At 36.5% G+C, this 18,593-nt stretch overlaps 1 protein-coding gene across 9 annotated transcripts in view; it reads left to right on the top strand.

Moving 5' to 3' along the window:
* DLGAP1 (DLG associated protein 1) overlaps positions 1-18,593 on the top strand; it is a 403,108-nt gene that overhangs the window by 79,179 nt on the left and 305,336 nt on the right. For 7 of the 9 annotated variants that reach the window (XM_063166836.1, XM_063166779.1, XM_063166794.1 and 4 more), the window contains one exon: positions 1,919-2,060. The gene's annotated coding sequence lies outside the window, so the exon portion shown is untranslated. Of the gene's footprint in view, positions 1-1,918; positions 2,061-5,506; positions 5,664-18,593 lie in introns of all 9 variants that reach the window. The other 2 variants (XM_063166786.1, XM_063166811.1) reach the window with 1 other exon arrangement.

Consider the following 18,593-nt stretch of genomic DNA (forward strand, 5'->3'; position numbering starts at 1 on the left):
TTCCTTACTCCAATAAATGTTAACAAGTCCTAAAAATCTGACAAGAATCTAAATTGTCTAAATGGTACATTTATTGTAAGGCATGCTGAATATGACAGCATCACAGCAAAAAGAGATTAAAAGAGGTCATTTGATGACTGAAATGAGAAATAAATATATCCACTGTTTACTGGCTGTTGCTGTGGAGTGTGTGGTATTAGATAGAGAATATGAATTTTATTTGTTGTGTCATTATTTAAATAAGCAGTTATTTCAGAAACAACTATGCATCTTTATATGAAACTTTAGTTAATTAAATGCTTTGCAATACCTGCTGTCTTCAGAATGTTGAGTGGCTGGTGATTCACAGTTATCTAATTTCACTGTTATTTTCTAAACCCAATTCTGTCTTATTTTGCTGTGTGTATTGAAGGCCATGTCTAGTCCCCTTCACTGATTCCAAGTGATTCTTTCCATATTCAGCAACGTTTCATTTTCTTTTGGGAGCTTTTAAGATTGACAGGTTATGCAATTATTAGTTGCAAGTCCAAAGACTAGTATCACTCCTAAATCCTAAAGACTGTTTCTAATATTTTAGAATTTTCTTTGTAGTTGTACATGTTCTCTCCAATCCTTTAATCTCACCTCTTTTAGTAGTAAATTTTTCTAATAATAAAAGTGCCTTTTTAGCAAATTGCTTGTTGGCAAAATGCTCACATTGGATATGTTTAACCAGGGCTTCTCTCAAAGAAGTTTGAGAAGTTCTTAAAACAAATGAAATAACCTTCTCAAGCAATACTTGGGTGGATCACTGTGCCCAGGCAGTTGTCTGCTCTGGCATGGTTCTGGATATCTCTGGTTACCTCACTAGCACAGTAGGCAGAGCGAGTTGTAACTTGGCAGTGTGCTTCGGAAAATGTTATATGCAGTAGAAGCAGTTATGGAGACATGGTAGATTGTTTCAGTCAGAGTTACTGTGTGTGATTTGTTTGTACCTGCATCTCCTACTTTGCTAAATATTCAGGAACACGTTGTGTTCATTTAGTGAAGCTGTCCCAGGTTACTGATATTTTGGGCTAAGGCCAATAGTGTGAGGCTCAACAAGGCCAAGTGCCAGGTCCTCCACTTGGGTCACAACAACCCCATGCAGTGCTACAGCTTTGGGAAGAGTGGTTGGAAAGCTGCCCACTGAAAAAGGACGTGGCAGTGTTGGATGACAGAAGCCAAACATGAGCCGGTGAGTGCCCAGGTGGCCAAAAAGGCCAATGGCATCCTGGCCTGGATCAGCTATAGTGTGGCCAGCAGGAGCAGGGCAGGGATTGTGCCCCTGCACTGGGCCCTGGTGAGGCTGCACTTGAGTGCTGTATTCAGTTTTGAAAGACATTGAGGGGCTGGAGTGTGTCCAGAGAAGGGCAACAGAGCTGCTGAAGGGTCTGGAGCACAATTCCTGTGAGAGGCAGCTGAGGGATCTGTTTAGTCTCTGGAAAGGGAGGCTCAGAGAGGACCCTCTCTCTGGACGAGTACCTGACAAGAAGTTGTAGAAAGATGGAGGTCAGTCTCTTCTTCCATGTAACAAACAATGGGACCAGAGGAAATGGCCTCAAGTAGGGCAAAGGAAGGCTTAGATTGGCTTTAGGAAAAGTATCTTGTTGGAAAGGATTGTCAAATACTGGAACAGCCTGTCCAGGGAAGCTGTGAAGTAATCATCCCTGGAGGTATTTTAAAGACGTGGCACCTGGGGACATGATTTGGTGGTGGACTCAGCATTGTTAGGTTAACATTTGAACTTGATGATTTTAGATATCTTTTATAATCTAAAAAATTATATTATTCCATATGTACTTGTTGTTCAAAATGAAATTTCATCAATCAAAACTCTTTTGTACTCCTCAGCTAAGTTTATATTTATGCTTGTTTGTTTTTTTTTTCTCCTTGGCAGCCTAAAGCATCACAAGGGCCATATTGTTCAGGATTTCAGAGAGCAATCGTTTATCTTTGTGGATACAAGTAAACGGACAATGGTGTCCCGACCATCTGCTCAAGCTGCTTGAGAACAGTCTTCTGTGCAAATGGCATGAAAGGTAATTTAACCTCAGAAGGTGCCCACAGAGCTCCAGTTCTGTTTACCATTGTGTCTTTGCCAGTCTAAAAATAAATCATGCTGAACAAAAACATCCTTTTTTCTTTCCCAATTTAAAGAACACATCATCATCAGAGCTAATTTCACCACAAGGGGTTGTTTTTCCTTTCTAGTATTTTTTTTAAGTAGCAGATAGGTTTCCTGGGATAAATGGTATCTGTCTTATAATTGTGTTTGTTGCTGTAGGAGGCTGTTGTTTTTTAGAGTACAAAATAAGGTGTAATCATGAAGTGGTACTCAGTGCTGAGTGATACACACTTTCAACATATCAACTCTAATTCTGCCATGACGCCTTGTTATTTTGCTTTGCCAGCCACTCTGTTTAATTGGGGAAGGCAGAACTGCTAGTAAGCAAGTTTTTATTTGCAGAGGGGTGAAGAAAATGAAGAGTACCTTTGTACCTTTTCTGGATGCCCTCTTTCAAAGCCTTACTTGAAGTAATTTCAGTCTCTGGTCCCAGTGAAACTCTGAAAAGATTTAAAGTTTCACTGCCATTAAAAAACTCATATGTGTGTGTATACATTTATACATATATATAAAATAGCCAAATGAGGGAAAAGCAGTTACTTTCTCAAATTCAATACATATTTTAGGCTAGAAAAGAAGGGCTTGACATTCATCTCACTGTCAAGGGTTTTGCAGTTCCTGCTGGCTATGGTGGGTGCTCTCAGGACTAGCAAAAGCAGCATCTGGGTGCTGCCCCACAGCTTGAAGTGCTGTATTATCTTCTGCAGTCTGCTGTGCTCATTTCTTCTGTTCAGTGCTACAAATAAAGCAGTTTCTGGCTCCTCCGTGCTCTCTTTGTACTGCATTCCTCCTGCTTTATGGGAGGTCAGACTGGTCCATGATGTGAGACTGTTTTCTGGCGAAGTCTGGAGGTCAGATCAGACCTTGTAGAGCATGTTCTCTGGGATGCTGTTGCTGCACAGTCATCTGGCATGCTGCTGTGGGAGGAGAAGTAGAAAATGCATTTTCCTGGCTGCTTTGTGAGATAACTTGTTCTGAGGGCACGTGGGAATGTCAGCAGCAAAAGAAGGTAGATAAAATCTGTGTTCAAGAATCAAACTTGGATTAAACGAAAAATGGCAATGGTGTGTTTGTGAGAAGAGAAGTAGGTCTCATCTGGTTTTGTTGCTTATTTAGCTACACTGGTTTAGCTAACCTAATAAAATACCGTTTCTTACTGTAAAAAATACATTCTGGACAGAAAATACATTCTGGTCCAGAAAATGGACCAGATTCTTGATTTAATTGCTAAAGAGTATCCAGTCTTGATGGTGTCAAGCTTTTGCTCCAACTTAACAACATAAGCCTGATTCATACTTTTCTTGGACATTTTCACTTGGATTTATTTTTTTAAGCAGAAGAGGTGGAACATGACAGATTTGAAAATGTTTTATATAGCTTTCAACAAGAAGCAATTTATAGCAACTTGAAGTTACATAACTTCTAACTCCACTTTTTTCATGGCATGATTTAGATAGATCTGGTACTTTCACAATAATTCAAAGGAATATGCAATCAGTCAATCCATCTTATCTATTTTAAGCAATTCCAAGGAACCATCACAGTAGTTTCTACATTCTAAATCTGAATACAAGTGACAGTTTGCCATAAACAAGTATTTTGCAAAATATCAAAAAAGAAAAAGGGCTTATTCATTTATGAAATTAAACCTTCCTCTAATAAAGGGATCCCACAGTATTTCTCATGCTGCTCACTACAAAATTAGTATTAATTTATGCTTTAGGTAAAAAAGGAAAAGTGTGTTTCTCATAGGAAAAGGAAAAAGTGTGTTTCTCATAGGAAGGTGATGAGATTCTTCTCCAGCAATAGCTAATTTGTAGATTTGTCAGACCCCACAATTATCAGAAGGACAATGGAGGAGTATTACCTTTCATTAATTTTATTGGCCTAGATATAGAGCAAATGAACACAACAAAATTTTTCACAGACCAATATTTAGGATAATATAGGAATTCATTCAGATGGCTTCATAATACTTGAAACCAGAGGTAGTTTGGATTCTCTCATAAAGTAGTTTATTCAAACCATTTTGCAGTATGGTTCAACTGAATCGTTGAACTTTTAATCAGTTGAATAATTCATGAACATTCTTTTAATGGAATTTAATAAAAGCATTATATGAATACTTTCACAATGTTGTACCTATAGTAGTGTCACAGTAATCCTTCAACCTCAGCTTGCACTTCTGTGCAGTTGGAGTGTTTGTGTTTTGTATCATTTGATCTGAAAAGAAGCCATAAGGTTGTGTAGGGCAGAATTAGGCATTTGTCTGGGATAGATTATTCCGCTGAGAAAAACAGACTAAGTTGAGAAAAACATTAGGAGAAGTACCAATCAAAAGCTAGAAAACAAAACAAAGCAAAACAAAAGAAAACAAAACAACAGAAAATAAACCCAACAGTAAGAAAATGTTGAAAGTTAAAGAAAATGAAAAGCAGAATAAACAGCCTGTGTCTCAGGAATATTTTCTGCTTTTGACAATATTATCGTATTTACTTAAAATCCTGGAATTTTCATTTTTGTTCATACTTCTTCCACATCTGCAGGGTAGATTTCACTATTATTAGTTTACTTTTTCAATCCACGTGGAAATTTTCCTGGAAAAAATAAGAGGAGTATTAAAGAAGTTATTGAATTTATTTGGAGATTTTTTTAAGGTCAAGGGCTGCAACTGTATTTCAAAGCTACAGCAAATGAAAATCTGTACTACTCTCAAGAGAAATAAGTCTAGAAGGCCCTTTTAGTTTTCCACAAAATATGGAAACCCTGAATATTTGAGAAGTCATTTTATCTTCTGTTTCTCAAAAGGTACATGGTAGTTTTGTATGTTATTTTTGGCATTTTACCGAGCAACATAGCAGTGTTAGATTCACAGAAAGAAGGAATTAGAGATTATGTAGGATTTGACTTCTACCTCTCATCTCTTCTACCTCACAGACCATGTTTGGCCTTCATTTGTTGTTGCTTTTTAATTTCCTAGATGAAGTGGTCAGGATAAGGAAGGAGTAGAAAAATTTTGTTACTCTCTCAGGTGGAACTTCTGTCATTAATGTGTATATGATTGGAAGCCTGAGACAAAATATGAAGAAGCTGCTTCCCAATATATGGTGGTACCATTTCATGGTTCTCACCCATACCACTGAGCACTGACATTTCATTTAATGAGCTGTAATTTTCTGCTGTCATCTCTCATGATCTTAGGCTGTGACTGGGTTTTAGTTTGTAATGAGGACACTTTAGTGCAAGCTGATGTTGGTGTCTAAATGCTTTCTAGGTGTCTAGATTCTCAAATAGTCAATGTACTACATGTTTCCATGGTAGTCAGGCCAAAAGAATGATAAAAATATCCATCTCCTACAGGTTCAAATCACTGGCACCTTTGTATGCCTCTAGGAACATTCAAAATGTGGCGGTGTGCTTGAGACATCCATGTGGGATAGATAAATACGCCACGGGACCTGTAGGAGACCTGCAGCCTTCTAATGGGCTTGCTGGAGCCAGGAAGGAATGTTCCAAGGTATTTCTGACCCCAACAGAACTGGGCCTTAGCTATCTAAGTAACAGCAAACTTAAATATCTTTCTTGCATGTAGACAACAGATGCTGGGTGTGTTAATCTGAAACTGAACTCCATGATATGTAACAGTGCCTTTATTGGATTTCCTGCAAACAGCCTCTCTGACGTGAGACTCATGCAGAGAACTAATGAGATTGAGGAAAGTCATCTAGGTTTTGTCTGGTTTGCTGTGGTCCTTTATAGGAATCTGACATTACTATACCATACCATACCTAAGGGAACATTTCAGGAGTGGACCCATGAAAATTTGGCTTCAAACCGCTGCCAGTGCAAATGTTGTGGCAAATTGAGGTGCAGAGGCAGGACTCAGCTTAATGACCATGAGTTGAAACAAGAGGTTTAGAATGGATAGAAGGAAGAGCATTTTCACTCTGAGGACAAGCAGGTGCTGCACTGGGTTGTTTAGAGATCCTGTGCTGGCTGTTCTCTGGAGTGTTCAAGACCCAGCTGGACAAAGCCCCAAGCACCCAAGCCTGGTCTCACAGCTGAGTCTGCTTGGAGCAGGAGCTTGAATGGAGACTGCCTGATGTCCATTCCTACCTGAATTTTCCTATGATCTCAAGATACATTATTTCCAGAAGTGAAGCCAATAGCTTTTCTGTTCAAGCCCAATTAGACAAAGGAAAATTATTTCCCTTAACTGAAGGTGCAAGGATAGTAATTTCCATTTTCTGGTAGGAACAAGTGGCCCCAGAATTAATTGAACTAACCCTGTTGTGGTACAACAAAGGGTTGGGAGTTTAAATGGTTTGTGAAATATTTTTTTCACAACCAGCATTAAATAATTGTGAAGGCACAGAAGAAAAACCAAAAAAAACAAAAAAACAGCAACAAAAAATAGCAGAAGGACTTAGGATAGTTTGTTGGATCTTTTTAAAATCGGTTTTAGGTTTTAATATTATGCCTTTTTTGGTGTGAAAAGGTGAGAATATTTTTGTAAAAATTGAATCCAACCTCCTTATAAATGAGACATTACAAACAGACAGGAGAAAAGGTCGCAATTTGACTTGCAAGTAGAAATATACCATTTTCTCAAAATAAAGAAAACACAGAAAAAAGAAATTTTGAGTCAGTCTAGAACATTTCTTCTCTTCTTTCCTCATCTTACTGGAGCAAAACTGTTACCATATATTTAAGGAAACATTTAAATAGGCTTTATTAACTCCCTAAATAAAACCATACTGTATTTCTTTAGTAACAAGATACATATTGCAGATAACCTGGCACATATTGCTAGCTTTCTCTATGTAAAAAAATATAATTACTTATTTTTGAATTATGACATATTTTGAATTATGTCATATCAAATGAGAGCTGCAAAAAGATACTGAATTACTTTTTGCCTTTGCTACTATGCCTTTGCCACTTTCACTAAAAGTGAAAAAGAATGTAGGAAATCTCAATTCCTTGACTAGTGGGCAAAAATAAAGGATGTTGCAAAAGTATGCAAAATGATACATAAATGGAGAACCTGTCTAACAGTAATGTTTTGGATAAAAAATTGTGGGTTCAAATCAAAAATATTTTGAAAATAAATAATATAGTAAAGCATATTTATCACAGTAATAAAAGCAACAGTAGATTTAATGTATTTTGTATGAATTCAAAGGGCAGTGTTTAAGCAGGCTCTGGAATGCAGAACAGTGATCTTTGTTTTTTAGTGTAAGCCAGGTGCATACTTGAGTAGAAAGGTAGCTCTGAGTGTTTGAATTTTGGTTGCTCCTATCTATAACCAGAGCTCCTGTAGCACTGAGCTGGTGACCTCCTTCCTAAAAAAGCCTGACATATGCCACAAGATTAGGTAGGATGCTGAAGGTTGTGTTGTCTCAACAGCTTCAACAGCCACAGACAATTTAGAGTGTGCCTATAATGCTACTGTTCTTTTCCTACAACTGAGAAAAAGTAAAATTCTAGTGGAGTGTAACCAGGACAGGCACTAAATAGCTACCAAAGGAACTTTGTTCCATCAAAATGTTAAAGGCTGTCTGCAAGAACTTAGAACTATTTTCAGTGATATGTTCAAGAAAATACAGATCAGTTAATATCAGAATGGGCTTTTTAGAGTCATTTGCCATGTCCCAAAATTCTTTTCACACTTTTTCACACTGTCAACAGTCCTTTAACTGTTATAAAATGTCTTATGCTAGTTTCTGAGAAGTATAGCGCTTAAGTTCCTGAACAGTTGATTACAGTATCGTCATTATTATTGTTTTTGGATTTTTCCCTTTTGTAGTAACGGATGTTGTGCATTGGTGATCACTAAAACTTTATAAGAAGATGTATTTTATCTCAGTGGTTTAATATCCAACTCCCATGCCCTCAAGCATGTTTTTTTTCTTTTTTTATCTGTTCTATTATTTTCAAGCTACCTGCTGTGGAGTTTGTTCTGATTGAACCTTGAGCTGATCAAATATGTTGTCAGTAGCATAAAGTCAGATAAATATACACATTATTATAGTGGTTCTCGAGAATGCATGCATGCATGTTTCACACATAAATAGTTAATTAAAAAAATGAATTCTTTGCTGGTATTTTCATCTTATCTAGTGAAATGGGATGATCCATTTAACTATTTCTAATTTTTCAAAGTGTTTAGTTATACACAATCATTAGTTCCAGCTGGGGGTCTGTTTATGTGAACATATACATATATATAAATATATACAGAAGTAAAATCTTGATTTCTGTTTGATTTGTTCCTCTACTGCATCTTTTACCTGCTGCTCATTTTTTTTTTTACTCTAATGCATTTTGATGTTTTTTTTGAAATGTTCTGCAATAGAAATGCTGCTACATTTCTCAGATATTTGCAAACACATTATCTTTTAGTCCAATATGGCCCATCTTTACAAATGCAGAAATTGGTATGTTTAAAGAGAAATGGGTAGTAATTTTTTGGAGTTAGTTTTTTGTGTGATTTTTCTTTCACATATAGGCTACCACTTGTCAGCTACAACTATGCTGCCTAGAAAATACATCATCCCAGAAAGAGTGATATTTTAAGCGTATATTTTGAATTCCTATTTAAAAGTGTTGGTGTCTGTAAAAAACTAATAATTTTATTTGTAGTTGGATCAAATTTATCAAGCAAAGAGTCTTAGATACAACATTTGGGTATGATTTGCTCTGCCATGTTGAGGTTAAAGATGTGGAATGTATATTTTTTTTGTCTGATATATCTTGGAAAGTGTGGCATTTCACTAATAGAAATGGTATGGCAAAGCATATAAGCCTTATTTTAGTGCTGTAATAGTTAAATCAATATCAGAATTATCTTTTGTATTGCTCTAAATTACAGCCAGTAGTTTCCAGAGGAGAAGGGATACCTCTCATACATGATTAGCTTTTGAAGTGAAAAGAATATGAAGGTTCCATAATTAAACCTTGGCAAATGTTGCAGTCTGCAAGGAGCATGGTGCTTTCTTTCACGCTTCTTCAGAAATAAGACACATTCCTTTTACAGTGTTTATTGCAAATTTGCAATTGAAATGGACACGATGTCTTCCACTTCAAAACCCATTGATATGACAGGTGTTAATTCTTGGGGGAATACCAACATTTTAATATTCTTTCAGCGTGCTTCTATTTCAGCACTTTAAATTGAGTCATTAAATATTTCTGATGGTTCTAAATTTTTAGAAAAAAAATAGTTCAGCCAAGTCAGTAAATCATTTTGTCATTAGGAGGGCCTTGAAGGATTGTAAGGTGATGAGATTTATTCTTGCTTCATGTGAAAAAATTACATTTGCAACATGATAGATCACCTCTGGAATTAAATCTTCCTTTGAATCGGCCATCAGTGCAGAAGACAATGAAATTACAAAAAGTAATATAAGTATTGGAATGTTAAAATTATAGTAATTCATAGTTTTAATCATTAAGTAGCATTTAGACTACTCCACTAAAAGAAGAAAGGATAGAATGTGCATGGGAATGCATGAGCAAGAGGTACAAGGGATTTCAGGGCATTACAACAATAAATGGGTTAATATCAAACAATGTTGGTATTGTTGAAAGTTACAATATGCTAATGTTCTTTAGGAAGCTTGAGTTTAATTATTTAGTGATTTTACCTTGCTCATGGAATATTATCTTTTTCATTAACTATATCCATTGCAAATGGGATATCTCTTTTCTAGGCAGCTTTAGTGCAATAGTTAACCACTAAAAAGTCAAAGAAGCTAAAGCAGGGGTTGATAGTAAATTTTTACATGAGTAGGAATTTATAGATGTGTTTTTTCTATGATGTGGGTTATTCTTGGGCTTGGAGAACTTCAGTCCAGGTGACTGCATTGTGTGTCCTATTAAACACAGCAGTGGTCAACAGACCTTATCTTTTACTCCCTTATCTTCTATTCCTTGTTTCATCGCAGAGCAGATATGCTATGGAATTGACTTCTCCAAGGCTCCTCAGAATAATAACTGTTGGAATTTAAGTCTGGTTGAGGCTTCCATTCCACAGGGTAAGCTTGTTTGGGTGGTTCTTCCAGAGAAGCAGTTTGCAATTGTGGGAACACCATGTTTCTGGACCTTAGAACTTGTTCTGGCATTTGCAACAGGCCAACATAAGTCACTATGTGGAACTTTCATTTTTGTAGATGAATAGGCTGCTGGCTCTGTGTTTCAAGTATAAATTCAGTTTTATGAAAATTGTCACAGTAAAGTTAAGATGAACTCTTACAGTTACTAGCATCACAGGAAAAAGTGTTAGGTCATGTCTAAGGCAGAATTAGACAGTGTATACATAAATTACAGTTAATAAGTTAAAATAAAATCTAATGTTGCTATTGGATTGTCTCTGTTAAAGGAACTTCATAAATGTTCAAGGTTTATTTTAAACAATTACTGTTCTTCCATTCAGCGCCCATTTTTGTAGTTCTTCAGTGAAGTGACCCCAGCTGCCTCATCACCTATGTTAATAAACATAATATATCTACGTGTTTCAGAACTGAAAGTGAAGGAAATCTAATGATTGAAATCTAACAGGAATTGAAAGGAGACTAACAGATCTGTATTATGTTCAGTAATGCTTAAGGAGACTTTTTCTCCCTTTTTACTTATTTATTCCCAACAACCTGTCTTCTGAGACTGACCCCTGCTGGATGCTTTATTTTTTTTAACAAATGTGTCATCAGAGCTGTTTTAATTATATAAACTCTCTTCCTAGGTGGCAAAATTAGTTTGAACCTTGACTGTAATTTGACAGTAAAGCTCAAATTCTTGAGAAGCACTAAAGGTTTCTGGGAGAAGGATGTGCCTAACCATAACATTGGGGTACAAAAGACTTGAAGGCTGCAAGGCAAACTGGAATTTGGTCATATGATTTCCACTAATCACACAGGCACTCCTGTGAATGGGTGGCCTCTTTTCTTTGAAATACAAATATGTGTCTCTCAAAGAAAAATTATTTTCAAATTAAATACCTTTTGATTACAAAAGGCCAAGCCATTGGAACAGTCTGAGCAGTTCTGTTCTTGGTTCAATAAGCCCCTAAATTTTGTTGATAAGCCTTTGTTTAGACTTTAGGTCTATCTCTGGCATTTACTTAATTAGATGAAGTATTTTTATGTGTTTTATGAAACACTACATTTATTTCAGAAAAGATGAGTCGAGGTTGTGAAAAATTTGCAGTCCACTTACAGTTGCAGTGTATGCAGTTAAAAATTCTGATATCTTAATATAACCCATCAAAATCCTTAAAATTTGAAATAAGCTTTAAAAGTATTTGAACAGTTTACAATTTAAAAACTAATTAATATTGGAGGATTGACCTGTATATGTAGCAAATAGCTGAAGTCGTGCGTTTCAATGAGCATGTAATCAATCTCAAAAATTTAGTGTCTTGAATTTTTAACATTATTATGAATAGAGAAACTATGGATTGTACTTGCAATTTGTCCCTGCTATTCAAAACATAGGCCTTTCATCTGAAGGCTGACTTTGTCAGATTTTGGCAGATAATGACTACATTTCTACTATTCTGTGGCACCATAAAATGTGGCCAGTTTCTCTCTTGCCTTTTTTTCTGAGCGAGCACTTGGTACCAAGCACAGTCATGGACCATTGGTCATTCTTGGGATTCTCTGCTTCTGGTTCACAGCATCTCAGTGTGGCTTTGCAGCAGTAAGGTGGGAAGGGAATTTGGGGGAGGAAAGAGAACAGTTGCTGAGAGTGCAGGAGAATTATGAAAATCACATGAGGAAATAAAGGCGTTCTTCATGCCATATATGAATATGTATTATAATCCTAATAAATTGCTCCATCTTCTCTGTAATGCATGATGATAGAAAGTAATTTTTCATTTTTTCTGATGACTAGATGTTTTACTCTTCAGATGAAATATGAACAGCAAAAGTGGCTTTGTCTGTCTTTTCATATCAATAGATAGTATTTTGGCATGAAATAATTTACTGTGGATGCCTTGAACTATGGAAAGCATAGTTTGCCTTGTTATGGGTGTCTCTGAGGTAGTTGGAAATGGTATGCTATGAATTTGTGGGTAACTCATGAAAAGATTAGTTAGGTACAAAATGTACAGTGTACATTGCACATGCATAATTTCCAAAGAAATATGTGATATGTAAAATTCTTCATTTTAATAATTTAAATTAAATTATTTTCCATTTCACTGGATTCTGCAGTGGTATTGCTTATTACCTGATTAGAGCAGAAGTGCTTTTACTGACTTACTAGAAAGTGATAAATATGTATATATATATATAAAATATAAAGTATAATAAGTTAAATGTATACACTGTAAATTACTTCAGTTAGCTGTGGTTAGCCCATAAAAAATAATACTTAAGAGACCACTGTGGTTCGTTTCATTACTTCAGGATGTATTTGGATTTTTTTGCTATATTGACATTGTGGAAGAAAAAAGTCTTAACTGGACTAAAATAATCTATAATGCTAGAAAATATTTAATTATTGATTGATTTTTCTTCCGCTACCTTTATGTTCAAAGAATAAGTGTCAGAAACAAGCATTTTTTTTTCTACTGAAACTTGCATCTGTTCATCCAGCCATGTAATTTGTGATGTGGTGATTTGCACTAAGAAATTTTTATAGTCTTAGCTGTAGCTGTGCAATTCCAAGTGTGGGTAGAGGCTGTATTACTTTAAACAGGTGAGGATGATGGAACTCTGGCCTTGTGGATTGAAATGTTGACATGAAATATGCTTATTTTAGTTGGTATTGGCTGATAAAACTGAGCTTAAGTTCTCTCTGATCACATGACACTTGTCTGCTTCTCCTCAGATTGGCAGCTCTAAGTCCTTTTCAGGATATGAAATTAAACAAATACAGAAAAGGAATGTAGTTTTATTAAGTATTTGCAATAAAATTTTGCTGGTGGCCACTGAGAAGTTTGGTTAATCTATGTAATTAATTGTATAGTAAACATCTACTCTTTACAATCTTAGATTGTTTTTCATATTCCACTAAAAGAAGTTGGATGATTTTTCTGTCATATTTGTTCACTTTGTTGTGTTTTTTTGACGTAGCATCACCTAAGATCTGTTGCGTATTTCTCCAGGACAAAACCTTTTAAAATATTTCTCATTGTTGCATCTTAGTTCATATCTGGGTTAGCCACAAGTGAAGCCTCTTTATTTTGGTACCAAAATTTGCAGATTTGTTTTGACATTGACTCTCATTTCAGTGGACTTACACAGACAGTGCTGATCATTTTAGAAGCAACCTGGCATCCCCTAGAAAGTAGGGACTGTGCAATGACTGTTTCCATTGCAGCCCCCTTCACTACCTGTAGCTTATTTATGAGCAAGTAATGCAGTAGAAAAGCAGTGAGCATAAATAACACGATACAGAGAACGTACTTAAAATTAGGATCTAGAGTGCCTGTACTGCCTCTGTATTTTTGGGTGTCATCTTCAGATTTGTTCCTGCGTGCCACTAGAATTCCATCTCAAGAGTCTGAGGCTGAATTTTGGAATTTATATTGATTTACTTGGGTGCCTCACATCCCTCTCAATAATGTGTATGCTGGTAACTCCTCCTCAGTACATTAGAGTGCTCCATTGCTGCTCTGTCAAACTGCAGTTTTCTACAAAACTGAATTGCATTTGAGCATCTGCTGTGGTCAACCTCAGAATATTTCTACACATGTTCCTAGCTTTCAGCATATTTTAATGTGATATTCACTAGAAATTAGCAATGCTAAACAATTAATCTCACAGAAGAAAAAACGCCCTAAGAAAGAGAAAGTATAAAATGCCCAGATTGATCATGACAGCATAAATCAATCCTACTGAATTATTGTGGGAAGTCCTTGTATCATGTCTAAAAAAGATAGAATCTTTTTCCAACCTTCTGTGAATGCATATCATACACTCAGACTGTTCATTACAGTAAAAAGTGATAGGCCTGAGTGACAACTGATTTCCTTTTCTACTTTCAGGAATAACAGTGTGGAAAATAGCCATATGAAATGGGAAATTTGGGCAATGTGTCATTATAGGGAAGGTAACTGCTGTGTTGAAGTAATTGTCAGCATTAGCCAGAAACAGTTTCATATTTCTGATATAACTGAGTCTGTCAGAGAGCAGTTTAAAGCCCCAAATCATAAGTATTTTTTGAGTCACACAGTCCTGACAAACTTCCTGTGAAGCTGAAGTTTCTAAAAAAAGTTTTGTCTCAATGTAACATACTGTAAAATTTTCCCATGTAGACTACAGGAGAACTTTGAGAAATATAAAGTCTGGAGGACCAAAACGTCCTTTCTTTCTTTCTCAGCAAATATGTGTGTTTATCAAAGGTGCACAACACTTGCCTTAATGTTTATGCAAACTGGATCCTTCCCTGCTACTGAAACCTTTACATTGATCATGGTCATCTTTCTGACATGTGGAGATTACAATCTCCCAGAGCAGCCTTTCCTTAACCATTAAGGACTTGCATGGACAGCACAATGACAAATATGAACCAGTTTAGTCATTCTGTGACTGATTTACCAAAAATCAGCCAAATCCCATGTGACACCTTAGAGGGGCATAAGGTCTTCTCTGGACTCTGCCTGTGAGTACATTGTCTTTTGGCACAACATACAAATAACCAAGAGCTGAGCTCCATTCCCAGGAGCACAGTGGGGAGGAACAGGGCCTGTTTCATTGCCCGTGCTTTATACTGATTTTTTTTTCCCCAGCCATATTTATTATCCATAATTATTGGATAATTTAATTCAAGGCAGTTTTACTGCTAGAGCATCACAGAGTGGCCTTGGTGGTGCCCAGGAGACACTGTCTGTTGTGTAAGAGAAGGAATTGAACAATGCTTTCTCTGTTAATGGACCAGAACAACCTAGGCCACTCAAACTTCCTGAGCAAACATCTCCGGAGTATTAACAGTTCCTATTTATCTGCTAATGGATAAATTAAGTTATGCAGAACCATGAATATCACAGAGTCCCACAGCACCCTGTGGTACAGACATCTTCTCTTGCAATGTGTCATTTGCATACTTCATCCTCTTGCTTTTAACTGGGTTTTATGGGAAGAGGAAATAAAAATACAGGATGCCTTTTTTTGCATAAGTTATGGTTTTTTTTTAAATTAGCAGGTGCTCACAAAAGAAAATGAAATAACTTTGACAGATTTTCCTCTTCTGAATTCTCTGGCTCTAGCAGAAGAAAGCTGACTACATGGTTGATGTTTTCTAAGTGCTGAGTGTGATATTAACATGAGCTTCATCATTAGCTGATGTTCTAGTTATGTGTCATTCATACTTAGCTGTAAGTATCACAAAAATCTGATACTTTATCATTCTGAGTCTAATACACTGATCTTTTTTTCATTGATAAACATAATTCTGAAACAAAATTCTACTACAAAGCTATCTACTTTATAGGGCACAGGCGTTTTCATTTAAGATGATGATAAAGCTGCACAGCAGCTTTGGAGAATGTATTTGTTTACTTTTTCTACATTTAATACCTTGGTAAGTGATACCAAGCGTAGCTGAGAGCTCAAACAAAAGAAAAGCTATCTATATTTATTATTACAGATGCCTTTTCCACTTCCTGCCAGTCTGTTACTTAGATGTCCTGGTTTTGGTGCAACAGAGTCCATTTTGTCCTTTGTAGCTGGTGCAGTGCTGTGGTTTTGGATTTAGTATGAGAATAATGTTAATAACACACTGTTTTTAAGTAGTGCTGACACCTAGTCAAGGGGTTTTGAGTATCTCATGCTCTGCTAGTGAGGAGTTGCACAATAACCTGGGAGGGAGCACAGCCAGGACACCTGACCCAACCTGCAAAAGGGGTATTCCATGCTGTAGAATGTTGTGCCCAGTATAAAAGCTGGAGAGAGTTGCTCAGAAGCCACTCATTGTGGTTCAGGGATGTGATTAACATTAGTCAGTGGGTGATGAGCAATTGTATTATGCATCACATATTTCCCTTGGGTTCAGTTACTCCCTTTCCCTCTTCTTATCATTACAGTTCTTGTTATTGCTGTTTCTGGTATTAGTATAATATTATATTAGTATAATTGTATCATTATTAGTAAATTATTATTAATATTATTGTTGTTATTATTAATGTTATATTTTGGGGTTTTTTTCTTTTCTTATCTAACCCCTGAGGTTTAGATTTTGTTTCCATCTCTCCTCCCCACCTGGGGGTATGATACAGAGGAGTGAGCAAGTGTCTCTGTGGTACTTAGTGGCCAGCCAGGGTGAAACCACAACACTCATCTTCCTTTCTTTTCTTCATCCTTTCCTTTCTTCATCCCACCAGGAGTGCGTAACACTGCAAGTTCCACAGCTCAGCTCCTGTGAGTTGGAAGGGCTCACTCTTTTGCATCAGCTGAGGGTGCCCCCGAAGATGAATGCTTCCAACTTTAAGAAAGCTTTCTTTTATGATTGAGAGTACAGCATTATATAATCTGCATTAGATAGGTTTTAGTCTTCTCACTGCTGCTGTATTCAGTGTGCATTATTGTCACTCCAGAAGAGCACTCCTGTCTTCATTTTCTTTGCCAGTCTTTCCAGCTTGGTGGTTGCAATTTTGATTACAGTTTATGCCTCATTTAACCTGACTGACCTGAATATCATCCAGTAAGCAATAGCTTATTTTTTAGGATATTCTAGGATATTTTCTTCCTTGATAACTGTGTTACTCCTTGCTAGATAAAATTGTCTCTTAGTTTTAGATTTAGTCTTTGACTTACATCTCTGTAAGATCTGCAAACCTATGAGGAGGAAATGTAGCTCCTTTCCTTCCTATCAAAATTCTGTGGTACTCTATACCACTACAGTAGTGAATCTTTCTTTTTCAGTATAAAACTTTGGGGTTTTTTGTCTATAAACTTTTAACTAAAGGAGTTAAGAGAGGAGGCGTAGGGAGGAGCTGTGACTGTGGGTGTTGGGGGAAGGAAGGAAAAGGATTTGAAGGAAGTCATGGATAGTATGTGCTGAGGGTGCTTTAGCAGCATGCAGGTATTTCTAGAAAGACATTATCCCTGCCAGCATTTGTTGGTGATCTGAAGGTAAGAATAGCTATATAGTGGCCTCAGCTGAGAAGGATCAGTGCGTGAACTTTATCTTCAGAGCTAGGTGATGTTCTTCAAGCAGCGTCTAGCATCTGAGCCAAGGAGGGATTTTTGCAGCTCATGTCAAAGGAAATCTGTTTTATGTCTCTGTTTTATGAGAAGCATTAGTTTGTAATAATATTAATCATCATTTTGGCAACTGCTTGGAGGTAATTCTATCAGCTTGCTTGTTTTGGAAAGACCAGCTCAGCAAAGTAATAAATAAAATGGACAGTGTTGTGGTATAGGCTAGCAGAATAATAGGAAGGTGTCTCTGTGAATTCCTTTCATATTGACAGTGCCTCATTTCCAATCCTTTGCAAATAATGAGAAAAAATTAGTAGTGGCAGACACTTTTCATAATGGAAAGGAGCTTGTAAATGTATTAGAGAACCACAGGAACTTTTATTCCTGCCATGACAAGGCCCCTACTCTGTTACCCAGTCACACCCTCCTGTCAATTTTCTTTTTCAAAGACACCTTTACTTTTATGGGGTTTTGGAAACACAGAGGGAATTTCTTTGCAATGCCAAGGTGGTTATAGTGAAGATGGCATAGTGGCTCTTAACTGCTAAACAAAAAAATTCAGTTTGGATAAGGAGCATGAACTTAGAGTAATCTGCTTGAATGTTCTTTCATTATCTAAGATAGCAAAATGAGTAATTTTTAACATTTTCTCAAGGGAATTAATTTACTGTTTTAAAAATGTCACAAACTATCTTCTTATTTGCAGTAGGTTTTAAATGTTCTGATGTAGCGCCACTGCTGTAGGTTAGTGATGTTCTACATCTCTTTAAACTGCACAAGTTTCCTTAACACTGTCAGAGACTGTGTATTTGTGTTGTACATGCATGCAGGTATTGTTCTGCCTGATGGGGAGTGCAAGTGAGTTAATTTGTCTTCAGTGTTTTTTCGTTGAAGAATTCCGTAAACAAAACCAAACCAAAGAAACTGTATTGACTGATACAGAGATTGGTAGCAGGACTGCCCAACAGTAGAGCTTAACACCATGTCCTAAATAAAGACTAATGTGAGCAAATTAATTAAGCAATAGGCTTATTATTATTTGTTTGTAACTAGAATTTGCACCTTAAAGACATATCCCAGCAAGAACTCATGTTTCCAAGTTTCACAGATGAAAAGGAAGCTATGTAAAATGCAAAGAATACCAGCAAACCCAAATACACTACTTGATCTATGTTCATGTTCCACGTGTGAATAAAATAGGTGAATAGTACTGAGATAAAATTTACCCGGTCTCCTAGTGCAATGATGTTAAACATATGTAATGTTTACAAAAGTAAATGCACTCCATAGGGTGTTTC

This window comes from Melospiza melodia, chromosome 1, assembly GCF_035770615.1.
Source record: "Melospiza melodia melodia isolate bMelMel2 chromosome 1, bMelMel2.pri, whole genome shotgun sequence".
NCBI lineage: Eukaryota > Metazoa > Chordata > Aves > Passeriformes > Passerellidae > Melospiza > Melospiza melodia.